The sequence below is a fragment of the Schistocerca americana genome, chromosome 7 (assembly GCF_021461395.2).
Source record: "Schistocerca americana isolate TAMUIC-IGC-003095 chromosome 7, iqSchAmer2.1, whole genome shotgun sequence".
NCBI classification, from domain to species: Eukaryota; Metazoa; Arthropoda; class Insecta; order Orthoptera; family Acrididae; genus Schistocerca; species Schistocerca americana.
This window is the reverse complement of record NC_060125.1, coordinates 44348382-44361720: the sequence shown is the minus strand read 5'-3', so window position 1 is coordinate 44361720 and position 13339 is coordinate 44348382. Positions and strand designations below refer to the sequence as shown.

Sequence of the window (13339 nt, the reverse complement as noted above, 5' to 3'; positions counted from 1 at the left end):
GGAATGAATTTCCCATCTTTGACGCAATTCTCCATCTCCAATTTCAGTACTAAAAAGGCGACGCTACTTCTTGCTGTGTCCCATCGCAAGTTACATTCAAGCCCTTATGACGCTGATCAAACAAGAGGTTGCAAATCAGCTTCAATCGCTTACTGCCATCTCAGTCGGTTGCAGAAGGTACCTCACCCTATGTCGTACAATGGCGAGTTGCCGCTATTACCAAAGCGGCGGCGGCGCCGACGTCGACGACAACCGCGAGGGTCTCTACCAGGGGTAGAAAATACATCACAAGAACTAAGTATTTCACGTCGGCATTCTCCGGAGACTGCCAAAAGCAGCAGTTTCTGGTGCCTACTTTAATAGCACCATTCGCACTATTCATTTGCGAGAGCACTTCTTTAATACCGCACCCATTCATAATTTTTTTTATCCTTGACCGCTTTTTTCGAAAGGGCTACGGTAGAAGGGGCTTTTACAAAATTCATTTGCCCCCTGTGAGGATCGAACTCACGACCTCTGGTTTACTAGACCAGCGCTCTGCCACTGAGCTAAGGAGGCGCCGCCTAGCGCAATTTTCGGGTACTGTATTCTTGTCGACTAGTGAATCGGAGCCCTTCAGCTGGAAACGCACCGCATTAGCGACCATTATTTGTATTTAGTTAGCACAGCTGCTGCTTTCTTACACATCTCACACGATATCGATGTACGCCTAAAACTTCAAAACAACACATTTAATTCATTTCAGAGTTACTTTCAGCTTCAAAAACCATTCCTCTGATATTCATACGAAGCTAGGCATCGTCGTAACCCGTTACGTTCATTACGCAAGGCTCACGAGAGAGGCGCAGGTTGCATCCGCGTAGACACAAAATTTGGCGCCGCCCAGCGTGGGGCTCGAACCCACGACCCTGAGATTAAGAGTCTCATGCTCTACCGACTGAGCTAGCCGGGCTCCACACAACGCGTTACGAGCCATACAGTATTTACGCGACCTGCGACCCTCTATGGAAGAGCCTTTTGACTACAGCTTATTTCCTGCTGCCACAAATGAGCTACAATCCTATTCAATGAAAAATTGTCTCCGAAAGGCATCAAATCTACTTGAAATGATACGTGGCTATCAGCACCATTATTCAACACACATGCTCGACTGTGCGCAGACGCCTGTGGCGTAGCTCTTGGGTCCTGAGTCAGACGCAGTAGTTCCAAGAAAACTCTCCTGATCGGCACTGTGCCGAAAATTTCGCTACACAACCCCTTTGTCTTGCTTGAGCTTCAGGTAGACGCCGGTTTGCAGCCAGGAAGCGCACAGCAGCAACTTTCAACTAGTTTTGTAGTACTCAAACAACACAGTAAAACAGCATGCATCTTTTGCAGAACTGGAAAAACTCGACCGTGACAGGATTCGAACCTGCAATCTTCGGATCCGAAGTCCGACGCCTTATCCATTAGGCCACACGGTCACTGGCGCAATATGCTTCCCCACACACACCTCATTTTCGCCATTTGTACGCTTGCCGGAATGAATTTCCCATCTTTGACGCAATTCTCCATCTCCAATTTCAGTACTAAAAAGGCGACGCTACTTCTTGCTGTGTCCCATCGCAAGTTACATTCAAGCCCTTATGACGCTGATCAAACAAGAGGTTGCAAATCAGCTTCAATCGCTTACTGCCATCTCAGTCGGTTGCAGAAGGTACCTCACCCTATGTCGTACAATGGCGAGTTGCCGCTATTACCAAAGCGGCGGCGGCGCCGACGTCGACGACAACCGCGAGGGTCTCTACCAGGGGTAGAAAATACATCACAAGAACTAAGTATTTCACGTCGGCATTCTCCGGAGACTGCCAAAAGCAGCAGTTTCTGGTGCCTACTTTAATAGCACCATTCGCACTATTCATTTGCGAGAGCACTTCTTTAATACCGCACCCATTCATAATTTTTTTTATCCTTGACCGCTTTTTTCGAAAGGGCTACGGTAGAAGGGGCTTTTACAAAATTCATTTGCCCCCTGTGAGGATCGAACTCACGACCTCTGGTTTACTAGACCAGCGCTCTGCCACTGAGCTAAGGAGGCGCCGCCTAGCGCAATTTTCGGGTACTGTATTCTTGTCGACTAGTGAATCGGAGCCCTTCAGCTGGAAACGCACCGCATTAGCGACCATTATTTGTATTTAGTTAGCACAGCTGCTGCTTTCTTACACATCTCACACGATATCGATGTACGCCTAAAACTTCAAAACAACACATTTAATTCATTTCAGAGTTACTTTCAGCTTCAGAAACCATTCCTCTGATATTCATACGAAGCTAGGCATCGTCGTAACCCGTTACGTTCATTACGCAAGGCTCACGAGAGGGGCGCAGGTTGCATCCGCGTAGACACAAAATTTGGCGCCGCCCAGCGTGGGGCTCGAACCCACGACCCTGAGATTAAGAGTCTCATGCTCTACCGACTGAGCTAGCCGGGCTCCACACAACGCGTTACGAGCCATACAGTATTTATGCGACCTGCGACCCTCTATGGAAGATCCTTTTGACTACAGCTTATTTCCTGCTGCCACAAATGAGCTACAATCCTATTCAATGAAAAATTGTCTCCGAAAGGCATCAAATCTACTTGAAATGATACGTGGCTATCAGCACCATTATTCAACACACATGCTCGACTGTGCGCAGACGCCTGTGGCGTAGCTCTTGGGTCCTGAGTCAGACGCAGTAGTTCCAAGAAAACTCTCCTGATCGGCACTGTGCCGAAAATTTCGCTACACAACCCCTTTGTCTTGCTTGAGCTTCAGGTAGACGCCGGTTTGCAGCCAGGAAGCGCACAGCAGCAACTTTCAACTAGTTTTGTAGTACTCAAACAACACAGTAAAACAGCATGCATCTTTTGCAGAACTGGAAAAACTCGACCGTGACAGGATTCGAACCTGCAATCTTCGGATCCGAAGTCCGACGCCTTATCCATTAGGCCACACGGTCACTGGCGCAATATGCTTCCCCACACACACCTCATTTTCGCCATTTGTACGCTTGCCGGAATGAATTTCCCATCTTTGACGCAATTCTCCATCTCCAATTTCAGTACTAAAAAGGCGACGCTACTTCTTGCTGTGTCCCATCGCAAGTTACATTCGAGCCCTTATGACGCTGATCAAACAAGAGGTTGCAAATCAGCTTCAATCGCTTACTGCCATCTCAGTCGGTTGCAGAAGGTACCTCACCCTATGTCATACAATGGCGAGTTGCCGCTATTACCAAAGCGGCGGCGGCGCCGACGACGACGACAACCGCGAGGGTCTCTACCAGGGGTAGAAAATACATCACAAGAACTAAGTATTTCACGTCGGCATTCTCCGGAGACTGCCAAAAGCAGCAGTTTCTGGTGCCTACTTTAATAGCACCATTCGCACTATTCATTTGCGAGAGCACTTCTTTAATACCGCACCCATTCATAATTTTTTTTATCCTTGACCGCTTTTTTCGAAAGGGCTACGGTAGAATGGGCTTTTACAAAATTCATTTGCCCCCTGTGAGGATCGAACTCACGACCTCTGGTTTACTAGACCAGCGCTCTGCCACTGAGCTAAGGAGGCGCCACCTAGCGCAATTTTCGGGTACTGTATTCTTGTGGACTAGTGAATCGGAGCCCTTCAGCTGGAAACGCACCGCATTAGCGACCATTATTTGTATTTAGTTAGCACAGCTGCTGCTTTCTTACACATCTCACACGATATCGATGTACGCCTAAAACTTCAAAACAACACATTTAATTCATTTCAGAGTTACTTTCAGCTTCAAAAACCATTCCTCTGATATTCATACGAAGCTAGGCATCGTCGTAACCCGTTACGTTCATTACGCAAGGCTCACGAGAGGGGCGCAGGTTGCATCCGCGTAGACACAAAATTTGGCGCCGCCCAGCGTGGGGCTCGAACCCACGACCCTGAGATTAAGAGTCTCATGCTCTACCGACTGAGCTAGCCGGGCTCCACACAACGCGTTACGAGCCATACAGTATTTATGCGACCTGCGACCCTCTATGGAAGATCCTTTTGACTACAGCTTATTTCCTGCTGCCACAAATGAGCTACAATCCTATTCAATGAAAAATTGTCTCCGAAAGGCATCAAATCTACTTGAAATGATACGTGGCTATCAGCACCATTATTCAACACACATGCTCGACTGTGCGCAGACGCCTGTGGCGTAGCTCTTGGGTCCTGAGTCAGACGCAGTAGTTCCAAGAAAACTCTCCTGATCGGCACTGTGCCGAAAATTTCGCTACACAACCCCTTTGTCTTGCTTGAGCTTCAGGTAGACGCCGGTTTGCAGCCAGGAAGCGCACAGCAGCAACTTTCAACTAGTTTTGTAGTACTCAAACAACACAGTAAAACAGCATGCATCTTTTGCAGAACTGGAAGAACTCGACCGTGACAGGATTCGAACCTGCAATCTTCGGATCCGAAGTCCGACGCCTTATCCATTAGGCCACACGGTCACTGGCGCAATATGCTTCCCCACACACACCTCATTGTCGCCATTTGTACGCTTGCCGGAATGAATTTCCCATCTTTGACGCAATTCTCCATCTCCAATTTCAGTACTAAAAAGGCGACGCTACTTCTTGCTGTGTCCCATCGCAAGTTACATTCAAGCCCTTATGACGCTGATCAAACAAGAGGTTGCAAATCAGCTTCAATCGCTTACTGCCATCTCAGTCGGTTGCAGAAGGTACCTCACCCTATGTCATACAATGGCGAGTTGCCGCTATTACCAAAGCGGCGGCGGCGCCGACGACGACGACAACCGCGAGGGTCTCTACCAGGGGTAGAAAATACATCACAAGAACTAAGTATTTCACGTCGGCATTCTCCGGAGACTGCCAAAAGCAGCAGTTTCTGGTGCCTACTTTAATAGCACCATTCGCACTATTCATTTGCGAGAGCACTTCTTTAATACCGCACCCATTCATAATTTTTTTTATCCTTGACCGCTTTTTTCGAAAGGGCTACGGTAGAAGGGGCTTTTACAAAATTCATTTGCCCCCTGTGAGGATCGAACTCACGACCTCTGGTTTACTAGACCAGCGCTCTGCCACTGAGCTAAGGAGGCGCCGCCTAGCGCAATTTTCGGGTACTGTATTCTTGTGGACTAGTGAATCGGAGCCCTTCAGCTGGAAACGCACCGCATTAGCGACCATTATTTGTATTTAGTTAGCACAGCTGCTGCTTTCTTACACATCTCACACGATATCGATGTACGCCTAAAACTTCAAAACAACACATTTAATTCATTTCAGAGTTACTTTCAGCTTCAAAAACCATTCCTCTGATATTCATACGAAGCTAGGCATCGTCGTAACCCGTTACGTTCATTACGCAAGGCTCACGAGAGGGGCGCAGGTTGCATCCGCGTAGACACAAAATTTGGCGCCGCCCAGCGTGGGGCTCGAACCCACGACCCTGAGATTAAGAGTCTCATGCTCTACCGACTGAGCTAGCCGGGCTCCACACTACGCGTTACGAGCCATACAGTATTTATGCGACCTGCGACCCTCTATGGAAGATCCTTTTGACTACAGCTTATTTCCTGCTGCCACAAATGAGCTACAATCCTATTCAATGAAAAATTGTCTCCGAAAGGCATCAAATCTACTTGAAATGATACGTGGCTATCAGCACCATTATTCAACACACATGCTCGACTGTGCGCAGACGCCTGTGGCGTAGCTCTTGGGTCCTGAGTCAGACGCAGTAGTTCCAAGAAAACTCTCCTGATCGGCACTGTGCCGAAAATTTCGCTACACAACCCCTTTGTCTTGTTTGAGCTTCAGGTAGACGCCGGTTTGCAGCCAGGAAGCGCACAGCAGCAACTTTCAACTAGTTTTGTAGTACTCAAACAACACAGTAAAACAGCATGCATCTTTTGCAGAACTGGAAAAACTCGACCGTGACAGGATTCGAACCTGCAATCTTCGGATCCGAAGTCCGACGCCTTATCCATTAGGCCACACGGTCACTGGCGCAATATGCTTCCCCACACACACCTCATTTTCGCCATTTGTACGCTTGCCGGAATGAATTTCCCATCTTTGACGCAATTCTCCATCTCCAATTTCAGTACTAAAAAGGCGACGCTACTTCTTGCTGTGTCCCATCGCAAGTTACATTCGAGCCCTTATGACGCTGATCAAACAAGAGGTTGCAAATCAGCTTCAATCGCTTACTGCCATCTCAGTCGGTTGCAGAAGGTACCTCACCCTATGTCATACAATGGCGAGTTGCCGCTATTACCAAAGCGGCGGCGGCGCCGACGACGACGACAACCGCGAGGGTCTCTACCAGGGGTAGAAAATACATCACAAGAACTAAGTATTTCACGTCGGCATTCTCCGGAGACTGCCAAAAGCAGCAGTTTCTGGTGCCTACTTTAATAGCACCATTCGCACTATTCATTTGCGAGAGCACTTCTTTAATACCGCACCCATTCATAATTTTTTTTATCCTTGACCGCTTTTTTCGAAAGGGCTACGGTAGAATGGGCTTTTACAAAATTCATTTGCCCCCTGTGAGGATCGAACTCACGACCTCTGGTTTACTAGACCAGCGCTCTGCCACTGAGCTAAGGAGGCGCCACCTAGCGCAATTTTCGGGTACTGTATTCTTGTGGACTAGTGAATCGGAGCCCTTCAGCTGGAAACGCACCGCATTAGCGACCATTATTTGTATTTAGTTAGCACAGCTGCTGCTTTCTTACACATCTCACACGATATCGATGTACGCCTAAAACTTCAAAACAACACATTTAATTCATTTCAGAGTTACTTTCAGCTTCAAAAACCATTCCTCTGATATTCATACGAAGCTAGGCATCGTCGTAACCCGTTACGTTCATTACGCAAGGCTCACGAGAGGGGCGCAGGTTGCATCCGCGTAGACACAAAATTTGGCGCCGCCCAGCGTGGGGCTCGAACCCACGACCCTGAGATTAAGAGTCTCATGCTCTACCGACTGAGCTAGCCGGGCTCCACACAACGCGTTACGAGCCATACAGTATTTATGCGACCTGCGACCCTCTATGGAAGATCCTTTTGACTACAGCTTATTTCCTGCTGCCACAAATGAGCTACAATCCTATTCAATGAAAAATTGTCTCCGAAAGGCATCAAATCTACTTGAAATGATACGTGGCTATCAGCACCATTATTCAACACACATGCTCGACTGTGCGCAGACGCCTGTGGCGTAGCTCTTGGGTCCTGAGTCAGACGCAGTAGTTCCAAGAAAACTCTCCTGATCGGCACTGTGCCGAAAATTTCGCTACACAACCCCTTTGTCTTGCTTGAGCTTCAGGTAGACGCCGGTTTGCAGCCAGGAAGCGCACAGCAGCAACTTTCAACTAGTTTTGTAGTACTCAAACAACACAGTAAAACAGCATGCATCTTTTGCAGAACTGGAAGAACTCGACCGTGACAGGATTCGAACCTGCAATCTTCGGATCCGAAGTCCGACGCCTTATCCATTAGGCCACACGGTCACTGGCGCAATATGCTTCCCCACACACACCTCATTGTCGCCATTTGTACGCTTGCCGGAATGAATTTCCCATCTTTGACGCAATTCTCCATCTCCAATTTCAGTACTAAAAAGGCGACGCTACTTCTTGCTGTGTCCCATCGCAAGTTACATTCAAGCCCTTATGACGCTGATCAAACAAGAGGTTGCAAATCAGCTTCAATCGCTTACTGCCATCTCAGTCGGTTGCAGAAGGTACCTCACCCTATGTCATACAATGGCGAGTTGCCGCTATTACCAAAGCGGCGGCGGCGCCGACGACGACGACAACCGCGAGGGTCTCTACCAGGGGTAGAAAATACATCACAAGAACTAAGTATTTCACGTCGGCATTCTCCGGAGACTGCCAAAAGCAGCAGTTTCTGGTGCCTACTTTAATAGCACCATTCGCACTATTCATTTGCGAGAGCACTTCTTTAATACCGCACCCATTCATAATTTTTTTTATCCTTGACCGCTTTTTTCGAAAGGGCTACGGTAGAAGGGGCTTTTACAAAATTCATTTGCCCCCTGTGAGGATCGAACTCACGACCTCTGGTTTACTAGACCAGCGCTCTGCCACTGAGCTAAGGAGGCGCCGCCTAGCGCAATTTTCGGGTACTGTATTCTTGTGGACTAGTGAATCGGAGCCCTTCAGCTGGAAACGCACCGCATTAGCGACCATTATTTGTATTTAGTTAGCACAGCTGCTGCTTTCTTACACATCTCACACGATATCGATGTACGCCTAAAACTTCAAAACAACACATTTAATTCATTTCAGAGTTACTTTCAGCTTCAAAAACCATTCCTCTGATATTCATACGAAGCTAGGCATCGTCGTAACCCGTTACGTTCATTACGCAAGGCTCACGAGAGGGGCGCAGGTTGCATCCGCGTAGACACAAAATTTGGCGCCGCCCAGCGTGGGGCTCGAACCCACGACCCTGAGATTAAGAGTCTCATGCTCTACCGACTGAGCTAGCCGGGCTCCACACTACGCGTTACGAGCCATACAGTATTTATGCGACCTGCGACCCTCTATGGAAGATCCTTTTGACTACAGCTTATTTCCTGCTGCCACAAATGAGCTACAATCCTATTCAATGAAAAATTGTCTCCGAAAGGCATCAAATCTACTTGAAATGATACGTGGCTATCAGCACCATTATTCAACACACATGCTCGACTGTGCGCAGACGCCTGTGGCGTAGCTCTTGGGTCCTGAGTCAGACGCAGTAGTTCCAAGAAAACTCTCCTGATCGGCACTGTGCCGAAAATTTCGCTACACAACCCCTTTGTCTTGTTTGAGCTTCAGGTAGACGCCGGTTTGCAGCCAGGAAGCGCACAGCAGCAACTTTCAACTAGTTTTGTAGTACTCAAACAACACAGTAAAACAGCATGCATCTTTTGCAGAACTGGAAAAACTCGACCGTGACAGGATTCGAACCTGCAATCTTCGGATCCGAAGTCCGACGCCTTATCCATTAGGCCACACGGTCACTGGCGCAATATGCTTCCCCACACACACCTCATTTTTGCCATTTGTACGCTTGCCGGAATGAATTTCCCATCTTTGACGCAATTCTCCATCTCCAATTTCAGTACTAAAAAGGCGACGCTACTTCTTGCTGTGTCCCATCGCAAGTTACATTCAAGCCCTTATGACGCTGATCAAACAAGAGGTTGCAAATCAGCTTCAATCGCTTACTGCCATCTCAGTCGGTTGCAGAAGGTACCTCACCCTATGTCATACAATGGCGAGTTGCCGCTATTACCAAAGCGGCGGCGGCGCCGACGACGACGACAACCGCGAGGGTCTCTACCAGGGGTAGAAAATACATCACAAGAACTAAGTATTTCACGTCGGCATTCTCCGGAGACTGCCAAAAGCAGCAGTTTCTGGTGCCTACTTTAATAGCACCATTCGCACTATTCATTTGCGAGAGCACTTCTTTAATACCGCACCCATTCATAATTTTTTTTATCCTTGACCGCTTTTTTCGAAAGGGCTACGGTAGAAGGGGCTTTTACAAAATTCATTTGCCCCCTGTGAGGATCGAACTCACGACCTCTGGTTTACTAGACCAGCGCTCTGCCACTGAGCTAAGGAGGCGCCGCCTAGCGCAATTTTCGGGTACTGTATTCTTGTGGACTAGTGAATCGGAGCCCTTCAGCTGGAAACGCACCGCATTAGCGACCATTATTTGTATTTAGTTAGCACAGCTGCTGCTTTCTTACACATCTCACACGATATCGATGTACGCCTAAAACTTCAAAACAACACATTTAATTCATTTCAGAGTTACTTTCAGCTTCAAAAACCATTCCTCTGATATTCATACGAAGCTAGGCATCGTCGTAACCCGTTACGTTCATTACGCAAGGCTCACGAGAGGGGCGCAGGTTGCATCCGCGTAGACACAAAATTTGGCGCCGCCCAGCGTGGGGCTCGAACCCACGACCCTGAGATTAAGAGTCTCATGCTCTACCGACTGAGCTAGCCGGGCTCCACACTACGCGTTACGAGCCATACAGTATTTATGCGACCTGCGACCCTCTATGGAAGATCCTTTTGACTACAGCTTATTTCCTGCTGCCACAAATGAGCTACAATCCTATTCAATGAAAAATTGTCTCCGAAAGGCATCAAATCTACTTGAAATGATACGTGGCTATCAGCACCATTATTCAACACACATGCTCGACTGTGCGCAGACGCCTGTGGCGTAGCTCTTGGGTCCTGAGTCAGACGCAGTAGTTCCAAGAAAACTCTCCTGATCGGCACTGTGCCGAAAATTTCGCTACACAACCCCTTTGTCTTGCTTGAGCTTCAGGTAGACGCCGGTTTGCAGCCAGGAAGCGCACAGCAGCAACTTTCAACTAGTTTTGTAGTACTCAAACAACACAGTAAAACAGCATGCATCTTTTGCAGAACTGGAAAAACTCGACCGTGACAGGATTCGAACCTGCAATCTTCGGATCCGAAGTCCGACGCCTTATCCATTAGGCCACACGGTCACTGGCGCAATATGCTTCCCCACACACACCTCATTTTCGCCATTTGTACGCTTGCCGGAATGAATTTCCCATCTTTGACGCAATTCTCCATCTCCAATTTCAGTACTAAAAAGGCGACGCTACTTCTTGCTGTGTCCCATCGCAAGTTACATTCAAGCCCTTATGACGCTGATCAAACAAGAGGTTGCAAATCAGCTTCAATCGCTTACTGCCATCTCAGTCGGTTGCAGAAGGTACCTCACCCTATGTCATACAATGGCGAGTTGCCGCTATTACCAAAGCGGCGGCGGCGCCGACGACGACGACAACCGCGAGGGTCTCTACCAGGGGTAGAAAATACATCACAAGAACTAAGTATTTCACGTCGGCATTCTCCGGAGACTGCCAAAAGCAGCAGTTTCTGGTGCCTACTTTAATAGCACCATTCGCACTATTCATTTGCGAGAGCACTTCTTTAATACCGCACCCATTCATAATTTTTTTTATCCTTGACCGCTTTTTTCGAAAGGGCTACGGTAGAAGGGGCTTTTACAAAATTCATTTGCCCCCTGTGAGGATCGAACTCACGACCTCTGGTTTACTAGACCAGCGCTCTGCCACTGAGCTAAGGAGGCGCCGCCTAGCGCAATTTTCGGGTACTGTATTCTTGTGGACTAGTGAATCGGAGCCCTTCAGCTGGAAACGCACCGCATTAGCGACCATTATTTGTATTTAGTTAGCACAGCTGCTGCTTTCTTACACATCTCACACGATATCGATGTACGCCTAAAACTTCAAAACAACACATTTAATTCATTTCAGAGTTACTTTCAGCTTCAAAAACCATTCCTCTGATATTCATACGAAGCTAGGCATCGTCGTAACCCGTTACGTTCATTACGCAAGGCTCACGAGAGGGGGGCAGGTTGCATCCGCGTAGACACAAAATTTGGCGCCGCCCAGCGTGGGGCTCGAACCCACGACCCTGAGATTAAGAGTCTCATGCTCTACCGACTGAGCTAGCCGGGCTCCACACAACGCGTTACGAGCCATACAGTATTTATGCGACCTGCGACCCTCTATGGAAGATCCTTTTGACTACAGCTTATTTCCTGCTGCCACAAATGAGCTACAATCCTATTCAATGAAAAATTGTCTCCGAAAGGCATCAAATCTACTTGAAATGATACGTGGCTATCAGCACCATTATTCAACACACATGCTCGACTGTGCGCAGACGCCTGTGGCGTAGCTCTTGGGTCCTGAGTCAGACGCAGTAGTTCCAAGAAAACTCTCCTGATCGGCACTGTGCCGAAAATTTCGCTACACAACCCCTTTGTCTTGCTTGAGCTTCAGGTAGACGCCGGTTTGCAGCCAGGAAGCGCACAGCAGCAACTTTCAACTAGTTTTGTAGTACTCAAACAACACAGTAAAACAGCATGCATCTTTTGCAGAACTGGAAAAACTCGACCGTGACAGGATTCGAACCTGCAATCTTCGGATCCGAAGTCCGACGCCTTATCCATTAGGCCACACGGTCACTGGCGCAATATGCTTCCCCACACACACCTCATTTTCGCCATTTGTACGCTTGCCGGAATGAATTTCCCATCTTTGACGCAATTCTCCATCTCCAATTTCAGTACTAAAAAGGCGACGCTACTTCTTGCTGTGTCCCATCGCAAGTTACATTCAAGCCCTTATGACGCTGATCAAACAAGAGGTTGCAAATCAGCTTCAATCGCTTACTGCCATCTCAGTCGGTTGCAGAAGGTACCTCACCCTATGTCATACAATGGCGAGTTGCCGCTATTACCAAAGCGGCGGCGGCGCCGACGACGACGACAACCGCGAGGGTCTCTACCAGGGGTAGAAAATACATCACAAGAACTAAGTATTTCACGTCGGCATTCTCCGGAGACTGCCAAAAGCAGCAGTTTCTGGTGCCTACTTTAATAGCACCATTCGCACTATTCATTTGCGAGAGCACTTCTTTAATACCGCACCCATTCATAATTTTTTTTATCCTTGACCGCTTTTTTCGAAAGGGCTACGGTAGAAGGGGCTTTTACAAAATTCATTTGCCCCCTGTGAGGATCGAACTCACGACCTCTGGTTTACTACACCAGCGCTCTGCCACTGAGCTAAGGAGGCGCCGCCTAGCGCAATTTTCGGGTACTGTATTCTTGTGGACTAGTGAATCGGAGCCCTTCAGCTGGAAACGCACCGCATTAGCGACCATTATTTGTATTTAGTTAGCACAGCTGCTGCTTTCTTACACATCTCACACGATATCGATGTACGCCTAAAACTTCAAAACAACACATTTAATTCATTTCAGAGTTACTTTCAGCTTCAAAAACCATTCCTCTGATATTCATACGAAGCTAGGCATCGTCGTAACCTGTTACGTTCATTACGCAAGGCTCACGAGAGGGGCGCAGGTTGCATCCGCGTAGACACAAAATTTGGCGCCGCCCAGCGTGGGGATCCAACCCACGACCCTGAGATTAAGAGTCTCATGCTCTACCGACTGAGCTAGCCGGGCTCCACACAACGCGTTACGAGCCATACAGTATTTATGCGACCTGCGACCCTCTATGGAAGATCCTTTTGACTACAGCTTATTTCCTGCTGCCACAAATGAGCTACAATCCTATTCAATGAAAAATTGTCTCCGAAAGGCATCAAATCTACTTGAAATGATACGTGGCTATCAGCACCATTATTCAACACACATGCTCGACTGTGCGCAGACGCCTGTGGCGTAGCTCTTGGGTCCT

General features: G+C 48.0%; 26 non-coding genes across 26 annotated transcripts; all 26 read right to left on the bottom strand.

Annotated features, from left to right (window-relative positions):
* Window positions 1–486: 486 nt before the first annotated feature.
* On the bottom strand, window positions 487–558 carry Trnat-agu. Its single transcript has one exon. It is a non-coding gene; the product is annotated as a tRNA-Thr (tRNA).
* Window positions 559–879: 321 nt separating this feature from the next.
* Window positions 880–952, bottom strand: Trnak-cuu. The gene has a single exon. It is a non-coding gene; the product is annotated as a tRNA-Lys (tRNA).
* Window positions 953–1390: 438 nt separating this feature from the next.
* Trnar-ucg lies at window positions 1391–1463 on the bottom strand. Its single transcript has one exon. It is a non-coding gene; the product is annotated as a tRNA-Arg (tRNA).
* A 542-nt stretch (window positions 1464–2005) lies between these two features.
* Trnat-agu lies at window positions 2006–2077 on the bottom strand. The gene has a single exon. It is a non-coding gene; the product is annotated as a tRNA-Thr (tRNA).
* A 321-nt stretch (window positions 2078–2398) lies between these two features.
* Trnak-cuu lies at window positions 2399–2471 on the bottom strand. The gene has a single exon. It is a non-coding gene; the product is annotated as a tRNA-Lys (tRNA).
* Window positions 2472–2909: 438 nt separating this feature from the next.
* On the bottom strand, window positions 2910–2982 carry Trnar-ucg. The gene has a single exon. It is a non-coding gene; the product is annotated as a tRNA-Arg (tRNA).
* Window positions 2983–3524: 542 nt separating this feature from the next.
* Trnat-agu lies at window positions 3525–3596 on the bottom strand. Its single transcript has one exon. It is a non-coding gene; the product is annotated as a tRNA-Thr (tRNA).
* Window positions 3597–3917: 321 nt separating this feature from the next.
* Window positions 3918–3990, bottom strand: Trnak-cuu. Its single transcript has one exon. It is a non-coding gene; the product is annotated as a tRNA-Lys (tRNA).
* Window positions 3991–4428: 438 nt separating this feature from the next.
* Trnar-ucg lies at window positions 4429–4501 on the bottom strand. The gene has a single exon. It is a non-coding gene; the product is annotated as a tRNA-Arg (tRNA).
* A 542-nt stretch (window positions 4502–5043) lies between these two features.
* Trnat-agu lies at window positions 5044–5115 on the bottom strand. The gene has a single exon. It is a non-coding gene; the product is annotated as a tRNA-Thr (tRNA).
* Window positions 5116–5436: 321 nt separating this feature from the next.
* Trnak-cuu lies at window positions 5437–5509 on the bottom strand. The gene has a single exon. It is a non-coding gene; the product is annotated as a tRNA-Lys (tRNA).
* Window positions 5510–5947: 438 nt separating this feature from the next.
* Window positions 5948–6020, bottom strand: Trnar-ucg. The gene has a single exon. It is a non-coding gene; the product is annotated as a tRNA-Arg (tRNA).
* Window positions 6021–6562: 542 nt separating this feature from the next.
* On the bottom strand, window positions 6563–6634 carry Trnat-agu. The gene has a single exon. It is a non-coding gene; the product is annotated as a tRNA-Thr (tRNA).
* Window positions 6635–6955: 321 nt separating this feature from the next.
* Window positions 6956–7028, bottom strand: Trnak-cuu. The gene has a single exon. It is a non-coding gene; the product is annotated as a tRNA-Lys (tRNA).
* Window positions 7029–7466: 438 nt separating this feature from the next.
* Trnar-ucg lies at window positions 7467–7539 on the bottom strand. The gene has a single exon. It is a non-coding gene; the product is annotated as a tRNA-Arg (tRNA).
* Window positions 7540–8081: 542 nt separating this feature from the next.
* Trnat-agu lies at window positions 8082–8153 on the bottom strand. Its single transcript has one exon. It is a non-coding gene; the product is annotated as a tRNA-Thr (tRNA).
* Window positions 8154–8474: 321 nt separating this feature from the next.
* Trnak-cuu lies at window positions 8475–8547 on the bottom strand. The gene has a single exon. It is a non-coding gene; the product is annotated as a tRNA-Lys (tRNA).
* Window positions 8548–8985: 438 nt separating this feature from the next.
* On the bottom strand, window positions 8986–9058 carry Trnar-ucg. Its single transcript has one exon. It is a non-coding gene; the product is annotated as a tRNA-Arg (tRNA).
* A 542-nt stretch (window positions 9059–9600) lies between these two features.
* Trnat-agu lies at window positions 9601–9672 on the bottom strand. The gene has a single exon. It is a non-coding gene; the product is annotated as a tRNA-Thr (tRNA).
* A 321-nt stretch (window positions 9673–9993) lies between these two features.
* Window positions 9994–10066, bottom strand: Trnak-cuu. Its single transcript has one exon. It is a non-coding gene; the product is annotated as a tRNA-Lys (tRNA).
* A 438-nt stretch (window positions 10067–10504) lies between these two features.
* Window positions 10505–10577, bottom strand: Trnar-ucg. The gene has a single exon. It is a non-coding gene; the product is annotated as a tRNA-Arg (tRNA).
* Window positions 10578–11119: 542 nt separating this feature from the next.
* On the bottom strand, window positions 11120–11191 carry Trnat-agu. The gene has a single exon. It is a non-coding gene; the product is annotated as a tRNA-Thr (tRNA).
* Window positions 11192–11512: 321 nt separating this feature from the next.
* On the bottom strand, window positions 11513–11585 carry Trnak-cuu. The gene has a single exon. It is a non-coding gene; the product is annotated as a tRNA-Lys (tRNA).
* A 438-nt stretch (window positions 11586–12023) lies between these two features.
* Trnar-ucg lies at window positions 12024–12096 on the bottom strand. The gene has a single exon. It is a non-coding gene; the product is annotated as a tRNA-Arg (tRNA).
* Window positions 12097–12638: 542 nt separating this feature from the next.
* Trnat-agu lies at window positions 12639–12710 on the bottom strand. Its single transcript has one exon. It is a non-coding gene; the product is annotated as a tRNA-Thr (tRNA).
* Window positions 12711–13031: 321 nt separating this feature from the next.
* On the bottom strand, window positions 13032–13104 carry Trnak-cuu. The gene has a single exon. It is a non-coding gene; the product is annotated as a tRNA-Lys (tRNA).
* Window positions 13105–13339: the final 235 nt, after the last annotated feature.